The sequence below is a fragment of the Mya arenaria genome, chromosome 11 (genome assembly GCF_026914265.1).
Source record: "Mya arenaria isolate MELC-2E11 chromosome 11, ASM2691426v1".
Lineage (NCBI taxonomy): Eukaryota > Metazoa > Mollusca > Bivalvia > Myida > Myidae > Mya > Mya arenaria.
Genome location: NC_069132.1, coordinates 51,574,127 through 51,587,549, shown reverse-complemented (window position 1 = coordinate 51,587,549; position 13,423 = coordinate 51,574,127). Strand labels below are relative to the sequence as shown.

General features: G+C 38.2%; 1 protein-coding gene across 3 annotated transcripts in view; it reads right to left on the bottom strand.

Moving 5' to 3' along the window:
* Positions 1–13,423, bottom strand: part of LOC128209355 (E3 ubiquitin-protein ligase UBR2-like) — a 140,351-nt gene that overhangs the window by 54,155 nt on the left and 72,773 nt on the right. The window lies entirely within an intron of this gene.

Genomic DNA, 13,423 nt, shown 5'->3' with positions numbered 1-13,423 from the left:
AGTATACTGATAAAACTACATCAACTTGGCCCTGTGAGTATACTGATAAAACTACATCAACCTGGCCCTGTAAGTATACTGATAAAACTACATCAACCTGGCCCTGTGAGTATACTGATAAAACTACATCAACTTGGCCCTGTAAGTATACTGATAAAACTACATCAACCCGGCCCTGTAAGTATACTGATAAAACTACATCAACCCGGCCCTGTAAACATACTGATAAAACTACATCAACTTGGCCCTGTAAGTATACTGATAAAACTACATCAACCTGGCCCTGTGAGTATACTGATAAAACTACATCAACTTGGCCCTGTAAACATACTGATAAAACAACATTAACTTGGCCCTGTAAGCATGCTGATAAAAAAACATTGACTTGGCCCTGTAAGTATTCTGATAAAACTACATCAACCTGGCCCTGTAAGTATACTGATAAAACTACATCAACTTGGCCCTGTGAGTATACTGATAAAACTACATCAACTTGGCCCTGTAAGAATACTGATAAAACAACATTAACTTGGCCCTGTAAGTATACTGATAAAACTACACCAACTTGGCCCTGTAAGAATACTGATAAAACAACATTAACTTGGCCCTGTAAGTATACTGATAAAACTACATCAACCTGGCCCTGTGAGTATACTGATAAAACTACATCAACTTGGCCCTGTGAGTATACTGATAAAACTACATCAACCTGGCCCTGTAAGTATACTGATAAAACAACATTAACTTGGCCCTGTAAGTATACTGATAAAACTACATCAACCAGGCCCTGTGAGTATACTGATAAAACTACATCAACTTGGCCCTGTGAGTATACTGATAAAACTACATCAACCTGGCCCTGTAAGTATACTGATAAAACAACATTAACTTGGCCCTGTAAGTATACTGATAAAACTACATCAACTTGGCCCTGTAAGAATACTGATAAAACTACTTCAACTTGGCCCTGTAAGTATACTGATAAAAAAACATTAACTTGGCCCTGTAAGTATACTGATAAAACTACATCAACTTGGCCCTGTAAGTATACTGATAAAACAACATTAACTTGGCCCTGTAAGTATACTGATAAAACTACATCAACTTGGCCCTGTAAGTATACTGATAAAACAACATTAACTTGGCCCTGTAAGTATACTGATAAAACTACATCAACTTGGCCCTGTAAGTATACTGATAAAACAACATCAACCTGGCCCTGTAAGTATACTGATAAAACTACATCAACTTGGCCCTGTAAGAATACTGATAAAACTACATCAACTTGGCCCTGTAAGTATACTGATAAAACAACATTAACTTGGCCCTGTAAGTATACTGATAAAACTACATCAACTTGGCCCTGTAAACATACTGATAAAACAACATTAACTTGGCCCTGTAAGCATGCTGATAAAAAAAACATTGACTTGGCCCTGTAAGTATTCTGATAAAAATACATTAACTTGGCCCTGTAAGAATTCTGATAAAACTTCATCAACCTGGCCTTATCGTCCGGAAATCATGAAAACCGACAGACCGACCGACCGACTGACAAACCGACCGACAGACAGACCGACCGACCGACAAGCTCACTCCTATATACCCCCTCAAACTTCGTTTGTGGGGGTATAACTACATCAACTTGGCCCTGTAAGTATACTGATAAAACTACATCAACTTGGCCCTGTAAGTATACTGATAAAACTACATCAACTTGGCCCTGTAAGTATACTGATAAAACTACATCAACTTGGCCCTGTAAGTATACTGATAAAACTACATCAACCTGGCCCTGTAAGTATACTGATAAAACTACATCAACTTGGCCCTGTGGGTATACTGATAAAACTACATCAACTTGGCCCTGTAAGTATACTGATAAAACTACATCAACTTGGCCCTGTGAGTATACTGATAAAACTACATCAACTTGGCCCTGTGAGTATACTGATAAAACTACATCAACTTGGCCCTGTAAGTATACTGATAAAACTACATCAACTTGGCCCTGTGAGTATACTGATAAAACTACATCAACTTGGCCCTGTGAGTATACTGATAAAACTACATCAACTTGGCCCTGTAGGTATACTGATAAAACTACATCAACCTGGCCCTGTAAGCATTCTGATAAAACAAAATCAACCTGGCCCTGTAAGCATTCTGATAAAACACCATCAACCTGGCCCTGTAGGCATTCTGATAAAACACCATCAACCTGGCCCTGTAAGCATACTGATAAAACTACATCAACCTGGCCCTGTGAGTATACTGATAAAACTACATCAACTTGGCCCTGTGAGTATACTGATAAAACTACATCAACTTGGCCCTGTAGGTATACTGATAAAACTACATCAACTTGGCCCTGTAAGCATACTGATAAAACTACATCAACTTGGCCCTGTGAGTATACTGATAAAACTACATCAACTTGGCCCTGTGAGTATACTGATAAAACTACATCAACCTGGCCCTGTAAACATACTCATAAAACAACATTAACTTGGCCCTGTAAGTATACTGATAAAACTACATCAACTTGGCCCTGTAAACATACTGATAAAACAACATTAACTTCTTGGCCCTGTAAGTATACTGATAAAACTACATCAACTTGGCCCTGTGAGTATACTGATAAAACTACACCAACCTGGCCCTGTGAGTATACTGATAAAACTACATCAACTTGGCCCTGTAAGTATACTGATAAAACTACATCAACTTGGCCCTGTGAGTATACTGATAAAACTACATCAACTTGGCCCTGTGAGTATACTGATAAAACTACATCAACTTGGCCCTGTAGGTATACTGATAAAACTACATCAACTTGGCCCTGTAAGCATACTGATAAAACTACATCAACCTGGCCCTGTGAGTATACTGATAAAACTACATCAACTTGGCCCTGTGAGTATACTGATAAAACTACATCAACTTGGCCCTGTAAGTATACTGATAAAACTACATCAACCTGGCCCTGTGAGTATACTGATAAAACTACATCAACTTGGCGCTGTGAGTATACTGATAAAACTACATCAACTTGGCCCTGTAAGTATACTGATAAAACTACATCAACCTGGCCCTGTAAGTATACTGATAAAACTACATCAACTTGGCCCTGTAAGCATGCTGATAAAACTACATCAACCTGGCCCTGTAAGTATACTGATCAACTACATCAACTTGACCCTGTAAGCATGCTGATAAAAGTACATCAACCTGGCCCTGTAAGTATACTGATAAAACTACATCAACTTGGCCATGTAAGCATGCTGATAAAACTACATCAACCTGGCCCTGTAAGTATACTGATAAAACTACATCAACTTTGAAATGTAAGCATGCTGATAAAACTACATCAACCTGGCCCTGTAAGTATACTGATAAAACTACATCAACTTGGCCCTGTAAGTATACTGATAAAACTACATCAACTTGACCCTGTAAGTATACTGATAAAAGTACATCAACTTGGCCCTGTAAGAATGCTGATAAAAGTACATCAACCTGGCCCTGTAAGTATACTGATAAAACTGCATCAACTTGGCCCTGTAATCATGCTGATAAAAGTACATCAACTTGGCCCTGTAAGTATACTGATAAAACTACACCAACCTGGCCCTGTAAGTATACTGATAAAACTACATCAACTTGACCCTGTAAGCATGCTGATAAAACTACATCAACCCGGCCCTGTAAGAATGCTGATAAAAGCACATCAACCTGGCCCTGTAAGTATACTGATAAAACTGCATCAACTTGGCCCTGTAAGTATACTGATAAAACTACATCAACTTGGCCCTGTAATCATGCTGATAAAAGTACATCAACTTGGCCCTGTAAGTATACTGATAAAACTGCATCAACTTGGCCCTGTAATCATGCTGATAAAAGTACATCAACTTGGCCCTGTAAGTATACTGATAAAACTACACCAACCTGGCCCTGTAAGTATACTGATAAAACTACATCAACTTGGCCCTGTAAACATACTGATAAAACAACATTAACTTGGCCCTGTAAGCATGCTGATAAAAAAACATTAACTTGGCCCTGTAAGTATTCTGATAAAACTACATTAACTTGGCCCTGTAAGAATACTGATAAAACTTCATCAACCTGGCCCTGTAATTATACTGATAAAACTACATTAACTTGGCCCTGTAAGTATGCTGATAAAACTACATCAACCAGGCCCTGTATGTATACTGATAAATCTACATCAACTTGGCCCTGTAAGTATACTGATAAAACTACATCAACTTGGCCCTGTAAGCATACTGATAAAACTACATCAACTTGGCCCTGTAAGAATACTGATAAAACTACATCAACTTGGCCCTGTAAGTATACTGATAAAACTACATCAACTTGGCCCTGTAAGAATACTGATAAAACAACATTAACATGGCACAGTAAGTATACTGATAAAACTACATCAATTTGGCCCTGTAAGCATTCTGATAAAACTTCATCAACTTGGCCCTGGAAGTATGCTGATAAAACTACATTAACTTGGCCCTGTAAGCATTCAGATAAAGCTACATTAATTTGGCCCTGTAAGCTTTCTGGTAAAACTACATTAACCTAGCCCTGGAAGTATACTGATAAAACTACATCAACTTGGCCCTGTAAGTATGCTGATAAAGAGACATCAACATGGCCCTGGAAGTATGCTGATAAAACTACATCAACTTAGCCCATGTAAGCATGCTGCTGATAAAATTACATCAACCTGGCCCTGTAAGAATGCTGATAAAACTATATCAACTTGACCCTGTAAGTATACTGATAAAACTACATCAACCTGGCCTTGTAAGTATGCTGATAAAACTACACCAACTTGGCCCTGTAAGTACACTGATAAAACTACATCAACCTGGCCTTGTAAGTATGCTGATAAAACTACATCAACTTGGCCCTGTAAGTATATTGATAAAACTACATCAACCTGGCCCTGTAAGTATACTGATAAAACTACATCAACCTGGCCCTGTAAGTATACTGATAAAACTACATCAACTTGGCCCTGTAAGTATACTGATAAAACTACATCAACCTGGCCCTGTAAGTATACTGATAAAACAACATCAACCTGGCCCTGTAAGTATACTGATAAAACTACATCAACCTGGCCCTGTAAGTATACTGATAAAACTACATCAACTTGACCCTGTAAGTATACTGATAAAACAACATCAACCTGGCCCTGTAAGTATACTGATAAAACTACATCAACTTGGCCCTGTAAGCATACTGATAAAACTACATCAACCTGGCCCTGTAAGTATACTGATAAAACTACATCAACTTGGCCCTGTAAGTATACTGATAAAACTACATCAACTTGACCCTGTAAGTATACTGATAAAACTACATCAACCTGGCCTTGTAAGTATGCTGATAAAACTACACCAACTTGGCCCTGTAAGTACACTGATAAAACTACATCAACCTGGCCTTGTAAGTATGCTGATAAAACTACATCAACTTGGCCCTGTAAGTATACTGATAAAACTACATTAACTTGGCCCTATAAGTATACTGATAAAACTACATCAACCTGGCCCTGTAAGTATGCTGATAAAACTACATCAACTTGGCCCTGGAAGTATGATGATAAAACTACATCAACCTGGCCCTGTAAGTATGCTGATAAAACTACATCAACCTGGCCCTGTAAGTATACTGATAAAACTACATCAACCTGGCCCTGTAAGTATACTGATAAAACAACATCAACCTGGCCCTGTAAGTATACTGATAAAACTACATCAACCTGGCCCTGTAGGTATACTGATAAAACAACATCAACCTGGCCCTGTAAGTATACTGATAAAACAACATCAACCTGGCCCTGTAAGTATACTGATAAAACAACATCAACCTGGCCCTGTAAGTATACTGATAAAACTACATTAACTTGGCCCTGTAAGAATACTGATAAAACAACATCAACTTGGCCCTGCAAGTATACTGATAAAACTACATTAACTTGGCCCTGCAAGTATACTGATAAAACTACATCAACTTGGCCCTGTAAGTATACTGATAAAACTACATCAACCTGGCCCTGTAAGTATACTGATAAAACTACATTAACTTGGCCCTGTAAGAATACTGATAAAACAACATCAACTTGGCCCTGCAAGTATACTGATAAAACTACATCAACCTGGCCCTGTAAGTATACTGATAAAACTACATCAACCTGGCCCTGTAAGTATACTGATAAAACTACATCAACCTGGCCCTGTAAGTATACTGATAAAAGAACATCAACTTGGCCCTGTAAGTATACTGATAAAACAACATCAACCTGGCCTTGTAAGTATACTGATAAAAGAACATCAACTTGGCCCTGTGAGTATACTGATAAAACAACATCGACTTGGCCCTGTAAGTATACTGATAAAACAACATCAACCTGGCCCTGTAAGTATACTGATAAAACAACATCAATCTGGCCCTGTAAGCATACTGATAAAACTAAATCAATTTGGCCCTATAAGCATGCTGATAAAACTACATCAACTTGGCCCTGTAAGTATACTGATAAGACTACATCAACTTGGCCATGTAAGCATGCTGAATAAAACTACATCAACTTGGCCCTGTAAGTGAACTGATAAAACTACATCAACTTGGCCCTGTAAGAATACTGATAAAACTACATTAACTTGGCCCTGTAAGTATACTGATAAAACTACATCAACTTGGCCCTGTAAGTATACTGATAAAACTACATCAACTTGGCCCTGTAAGAATACTGATAAAACTACATTAACCTGGCACTGTAAGTATACTGATAAAACTAGAGCTGTCACAGGAGTGACGAATACCCCCAAATGCCGCCTGGACACAGGAATGGCAAACCATTCCTTTGAAAAGAGGCCATAACTCCAAGGTTACTGCACACTGTATCTTCTTTAATCATGCATGTATTGTTTGTCCGGAAACCCTTTTTGTATTTTCGTAACAGTGCACAAAAACCTTTACTCCACTGGCCCCATTTTCAATCACAAGCATTGTCTTCCCAGAGGCTGCCTATACAGCAAGTTTCATCACAATATCTCATGCCCAATTAAAGTTATGAAGCAGAAACCATTTTTCTATTTTTAGTAACAGTGACCTTGACCTTGGCACCACCAGCCCCAATATCGAACTTGACCTGTATCTTCTGAAATGTACACCTGTGTACCAAAAAATGTTCAAATCTGTCAGGCCTTTCATGAGTTATCGTCCGGAAACCGTTTTTCTATTTTTAGTTACAGTGACCTTGACCTGACCAGCCCCAATATCGTACTTGATCTGTATCTTCTGATGTTACACCTGTGTACCAAAAATTGTTCAAATCCGTTTAGCCTTTCATGAGTTATCGTCCAGAAACCGTTTTTCTATTTTTAGTAACAGTGACCTTGACCTTGGCACCACCAGCCCCAATATCGAACTTGACCTGTATCTTCTGATGTTGCACCAGTGTACCAAAATTTTTTCAAATCTGTCAAGCCTTTCATGAGTTATCGTCCGGAAACCATTTTTCTATTTTTAGTAACAGTGACCTTGACCTTGGCCCCACCAGCCGCAATATCGAACCTGACCTGTATCTTCTGATGTTACACCTGTGTACAAAAATTTTTCAAATCTGTCAAGCCTTTCATGAGTTATCGTCCGGAAACCATGAAAACCGACAGACCGACCGACCGACTGACAGACCGACCGACCGACAGACAGACCGACCGACCGACCGACCGACCGATAAGCTCACTCCTATATACCCCCTCAAACTTCATTTGTGGGGGTATAACTACATCAACTTGGCCCTGTAAGCATTCTAATAAAACTTCATCAACATGGCCCTGGAAGTATGCTGATAATACTACATTAACTTGGCCCTTTAAGCATTCTGATAAAACTACATTAATTTGGCCCTGTAAGCTTTCTGATAAAACTACATCAACCTGGCCCTGGAAGTATGCTGATAAAACTACATCAACTTGGCCCTGTAAGTATGCTAATAAAGCGACATCAACTTGGCCCTGGAAGTATGCTGATAAAACTACATCAACTTAGCCCTGTAAGCATGCTGCTGATAAAACTACATCAAACTGGCCTTGTAAGTATACTGATAAAACTACATCAACTTGACCCTGTAAGTATACTGATAAAACTACATCAACCTGGCCTTATTAGTATGCTGATAAAACTACATCAACCTGGCCCTGTAAGTATGCTGATAAAACTACATCAACTTGGCCCTGTAAGTATGCTGATAAAACTTAATCAACTTAGCCCTGTAAGCATGCTGCTGATAAAACTACATCAACTTGGCCCTGGAAGTATACTGATAAAACTACATCAACCTGGCCCTGAAAGCATACTGATAACACTACATCAACTTGGCCCTGTAAGTATACTGATAAAACAACATCAACTTGGCCCTGCAAGTATACTGATAAAACAACATCAACCTGGCCCTGTAAGTATGCTGATAAAACTACATCAACTTGGCCCTGTAAGTATACTGATAAAACAACATCAACCTGGCCCTGTAAGTATGCTGAAAAAACTACATCAACTTGACCCTGTAAGTATGCTGATAAAACTACATCAGCTTGACCCTGTAAGTATACTGATACAACTACATGAACTTGGCCCTGTAAGTATACTAATAAAACAACATCAACCTGGCCCTGTAAGCATGACGACAAAACTACATCAACTTGGCCCTGTAAGAATTCTGATAAAACAACACTAACTTGGCCCTGTAAGCATGCTGATAAAACTACATCAACTTGGCCCTGTAAGCATGCTGATAAAACTACATCAACCTAGCCCTGTAAGTATACTGATAAAACTACATCAACTTGGCCCTGTAAGCATGCTGATAAAACTACATCAACTTGGCCCTGTAAGCATGCTGATAAACTTACATCAACCTGGCACTGTAATTATACTGATAAAACTGCATCAACCTGACCCAGTGCCTGTAAGCATTCTGATAAAACTACATTAATTTGGCCCTGTAAGCTTTCTGATAAAACTACATCAACTTGGCCCTGGAAGTATGCTGATAAAACTACATCAACTTTGCCCTGGAAGCATGCTGATAAAGCTACATCAACTTGGCCCTGGAAGTATGCTAATAAAGCTACATCAACTTGGCCCTGGAAGTATGCTGATAAAGCTACATCAACTTGGCCCTGTAAGTATACTGATACAACTACATCAACCTGGCCCTGTCAGTATACTGATAAAACAACATCAACCTGGCCATGTAAGCATGACGATAAAACTACATTACCTAGCCCTGTAAGCATGACGATAAAACTACATTAACTTGGCCCTGTAAGTATTCCAATAAAACTACATTAACTTGGCCCTGTAAGCATGCTGATAAAACTACATCAACTTGGCCCTGTAAGCATGCTGATAAAACTACATCAACTTGGCCCTGTAAGCATTCTGATAAAACTACATCAACCTGGCCCTGTAAGTATACTGATAAAACTACATCAACTTGGCCCTGTAAGCTTTCTGATAAAACTACATCAACCTGGCCCTGGAAGTATGCTGATAAAACTACATCAACTTTGCCCTGGAAGTATGCTGATAAAGCTACATCAACTTGGCCCTGGAAGTCGGCTGATAAAGCTACATTAACTTAGCCCTGTAAGCATGCTGCTGAAAAAACTGCATCAACTTGGCCCTGTAAGTATACTGATACAACTTCATCAACCTGGCCCTGTCAGTATACTGATAAAACAACATCAACCTGGCCATGTAAGCATGACGATAAAACTACATTGCCTAGCCCTGTAAGCATGACGATAAAACTACATTAACTTGGCCCTGTAAGCATTCCAATAAAACTACATTAACTTGGCCCTGTAAGCATGCTGATAAAACTAATCAACTTGGCCCTGTAAGCATGCTGATAAAACTACATCAACTTGGCCCTGTAAGCATGCTGATAAAACTACATCAACTTGGCCCTTTGAAACATACTGATAAAACTACATGAACTCGGCCCTGTAAAAATACTGATAAAACTACATCAACTTGGCCCTGTAAGCATGCTGCTGATAAAACTACATCAACTTGGCCCTGTAAACATGCTGCTGATAAAACTACATCAACTTGGCCCTTTAAAACATACTGATAAAACTACATCAACTTGGCCCTTTAAAACATACTGATAAAAGTACATCAACTTGGCCCTTTAAAACATTCTGATAAAACTACATCAACTTGGCCCTTTAAAACATTCTGATAAAACTACATCAACTTGGCCCTTTAAAACATACTGATAAAACTACATCAACTTGGCCCTTTAAAACATACTGATAAAACTACATCAACTTGGCCCTGTAAGCATGCTGCTGATAAAACTACATCAACTTGGCCCTGTAAGCATGCTGCTGATAAAACTACATCAACTTGGCCCTTTAAAACATACTGATAAAACTACATCAACTTGGCCCTGTAAGCATGCTGCTGATAAAACTACATCAACTTGGCCCTTTAAAACATACTGATAAAACTACATCAACTTGGCCCTGTAAGCATGCTGCTGATAAAACTACATCAACTTGGCCCTTTAAAACATACTGATAAAACTACATCAACTTGGCCCTTTAAAACATACTGATAAAACTACATCAACTTGGCCCTGTAAGCATGCTGCTGATAAAACTACATCAACTTGGCCCTGTAAACATGCTGATAAAACTACATCAACTTGGCCCTTTAAAACATACTGATAAAACTACATCAACTTGGCCCTTTAAAACATACTGATAAAACTACATCAACTTGGCCCTTTAAAACATACTGATAAAACTACATCAACTTGGCCCTTTAAAACATACTGATAAAACTACATCAACTTGGCCCTTTAAAACATACTGATAAAACTACATCAACTTGGCCCTATAAGCATTCTGCTGATAAAACTACATCAACTTGGCCCTTTAAAACATACTGATAAAACTACATCAACTTGGCCCTGTAAGCATGCTGCTGATAAAACTACATCAACTTGGCCCTTTAAAACATACTGATAAAACTACATCAACTTGGCCCTGTAAGCATGCTGCTGATAAAACTACATCAACTTGGCCCTTTAAAACATACTGATAAAACTACATCAACTTGGCCCTTTAAAACATACTGATAAAACTACATCAACTTGGCCCTGTAAGCATGCTGCTGATAAAACTACATCAACTTGGCCCTTTAAAACATACTGATAAAACTACATCAACTTGGCCCTGTAAGCATGCTGCTGATAAAACTACATCAACTTGGCCCTGTAAACATGCTGATAAAACTACATCAACTTGGCCCTTTAAAACATACTGATAAAACTACATCAACTTGGCCCTTTAAAACATACTGATAAAACTACATCAACTTGGCCCTTTAAAACATTCTGATAAAACTACATCAACTTGGCCCTGTAAGCATGCTGCTGATAAAACTACATCAACTTGGCCCTGTAAACATGCTGCTGATAAAACTACATCAACTTGGCCCTGTAAACATGCTGATAAAACTACATCAACTTGGCCCTTTAAAACATACTGATAAAACTACATCAACTTGGCCCTTTAAAACATACTGATAAAACTACATCAACTTGGCCCTTTAAAACATACTGATAAAACTACATCAACTTGGCCCTGTAAGCATGCTGCTGATAAAACTACATCAACTTGGCCCTGTAAACATGCTGCTGATAAAACTACATCAACTTGGCCCTTTAAAACATACTGATAAAACTACATCAACTTGGCCCTGTAAACATTCTGATAAAACTACATCAACTTGGCCCTGTAAACATACTGGTAAAACTACATGAACTTGGCCCTGTAAACATACTGATAAAACTACATCAACTTGGCCCTTTAAAACATACTGATAAAACTACATCAACTTGGCCCTTTAAAACATACTGATAAAACTACATCAACTTGGCCCTGTAAGCATGCTGCTGATAAAACTACATCAACTTGGCCCTTTAAAACATACTGATAAAACTACATCAACTTGGCCCTTTAAAATATACTGATAAAACTACATCAACTTGGCCCTGTAAGCATGCTGCTGATAAAACTACATCAACTTGGCCCTTTAAAACATACTGATAAAACTACATCAACTTGGCCCTGTAAGCATGCTGCTGATAAAACTACATCAACTTGGCCCTGTAAACATGCTGATAAAACTACATCAACTTGGCCCTTTAAAACATACTGATAAAACTACATCAACTTGGCCCTTTAAAACATACTGATAAAACTACATCAACTTGGCCCTTTAAAACATTCTGATAAAACTACATCAACTTGGCCCTGTAAGCATGCTGCTGATAAAACTACATCAACTTGGCCCTGTAAACATGCTGCTGATAAAACTACATCAACTTGGCCCTGTAAACATGCTGATAAAACTACATCAACTTGGCCCTTTAAAACATACTGATAAAACTACATCAACTTGGCCCTTTAAAACATACTGATAAAACTACATCAACTTGGCCCTTTAAAACATACTGATAAAACTACATCAACTTGGCCCTGTAAGCATGCTGCTGATAAAACTACATCAACTTGGCCCTGTAAACATGCTGCTGATAAAACTACATCAACTTGGCCCTTTAAAACATACTGATAAAACTACATCAACTTGGCCCTGTAAACATTCTGATAAAACTACATCAACTTGGCCCTGTAAACATACTGGTAAAACTACATGAACTTGGCCCTGTAAACATACTGATAAAACTACATCAACTTGGCCCTTTAAAACATACTGATAAAACTACATCAACTTGGCCCTTTAAAACATACTGATAAAACTACATCAACTTGGCCCTGTAAGCATGCTGCTGATAAAACTACATCAACCTGGCCCTGTAAACATACTGATAAAACTACATCAACTTGGCCCTGTAAACATACTGATAAAACTACATGAACTTGGCCCTGTAAACATACTGATAAAACTACATCAACTTGGCCCTGTAAACATGCTGCTGATAAAACTACATCAACTTGGCCCTGTAAACATACTGGTAAAACTACATGAACTTGGCCCTGTAAACATACTGATAAAAGTACATCAACTTGGCCCTGTCAACATACTGATCTCATAAAACTACATCAACCATGCCCCCTGTTTCTCAAAAGTCCTAAATCTACTGAGTTAATTTTTGTAAATTCCCTTATACGGTCATTTAATAAGCAAAAAAAGTACATATTCTGATTTTGAGTAATGAGTCAGGCACATTTCTTCCTCTAAAACCAAAAACCTATGTCAGTTAAATCTATTAGAGAATATGATTCAAACAGAGTTAAACAAAATTAAACCATTCAAAGAATTGAACCAATGCTTGGTGTAAAGTTGT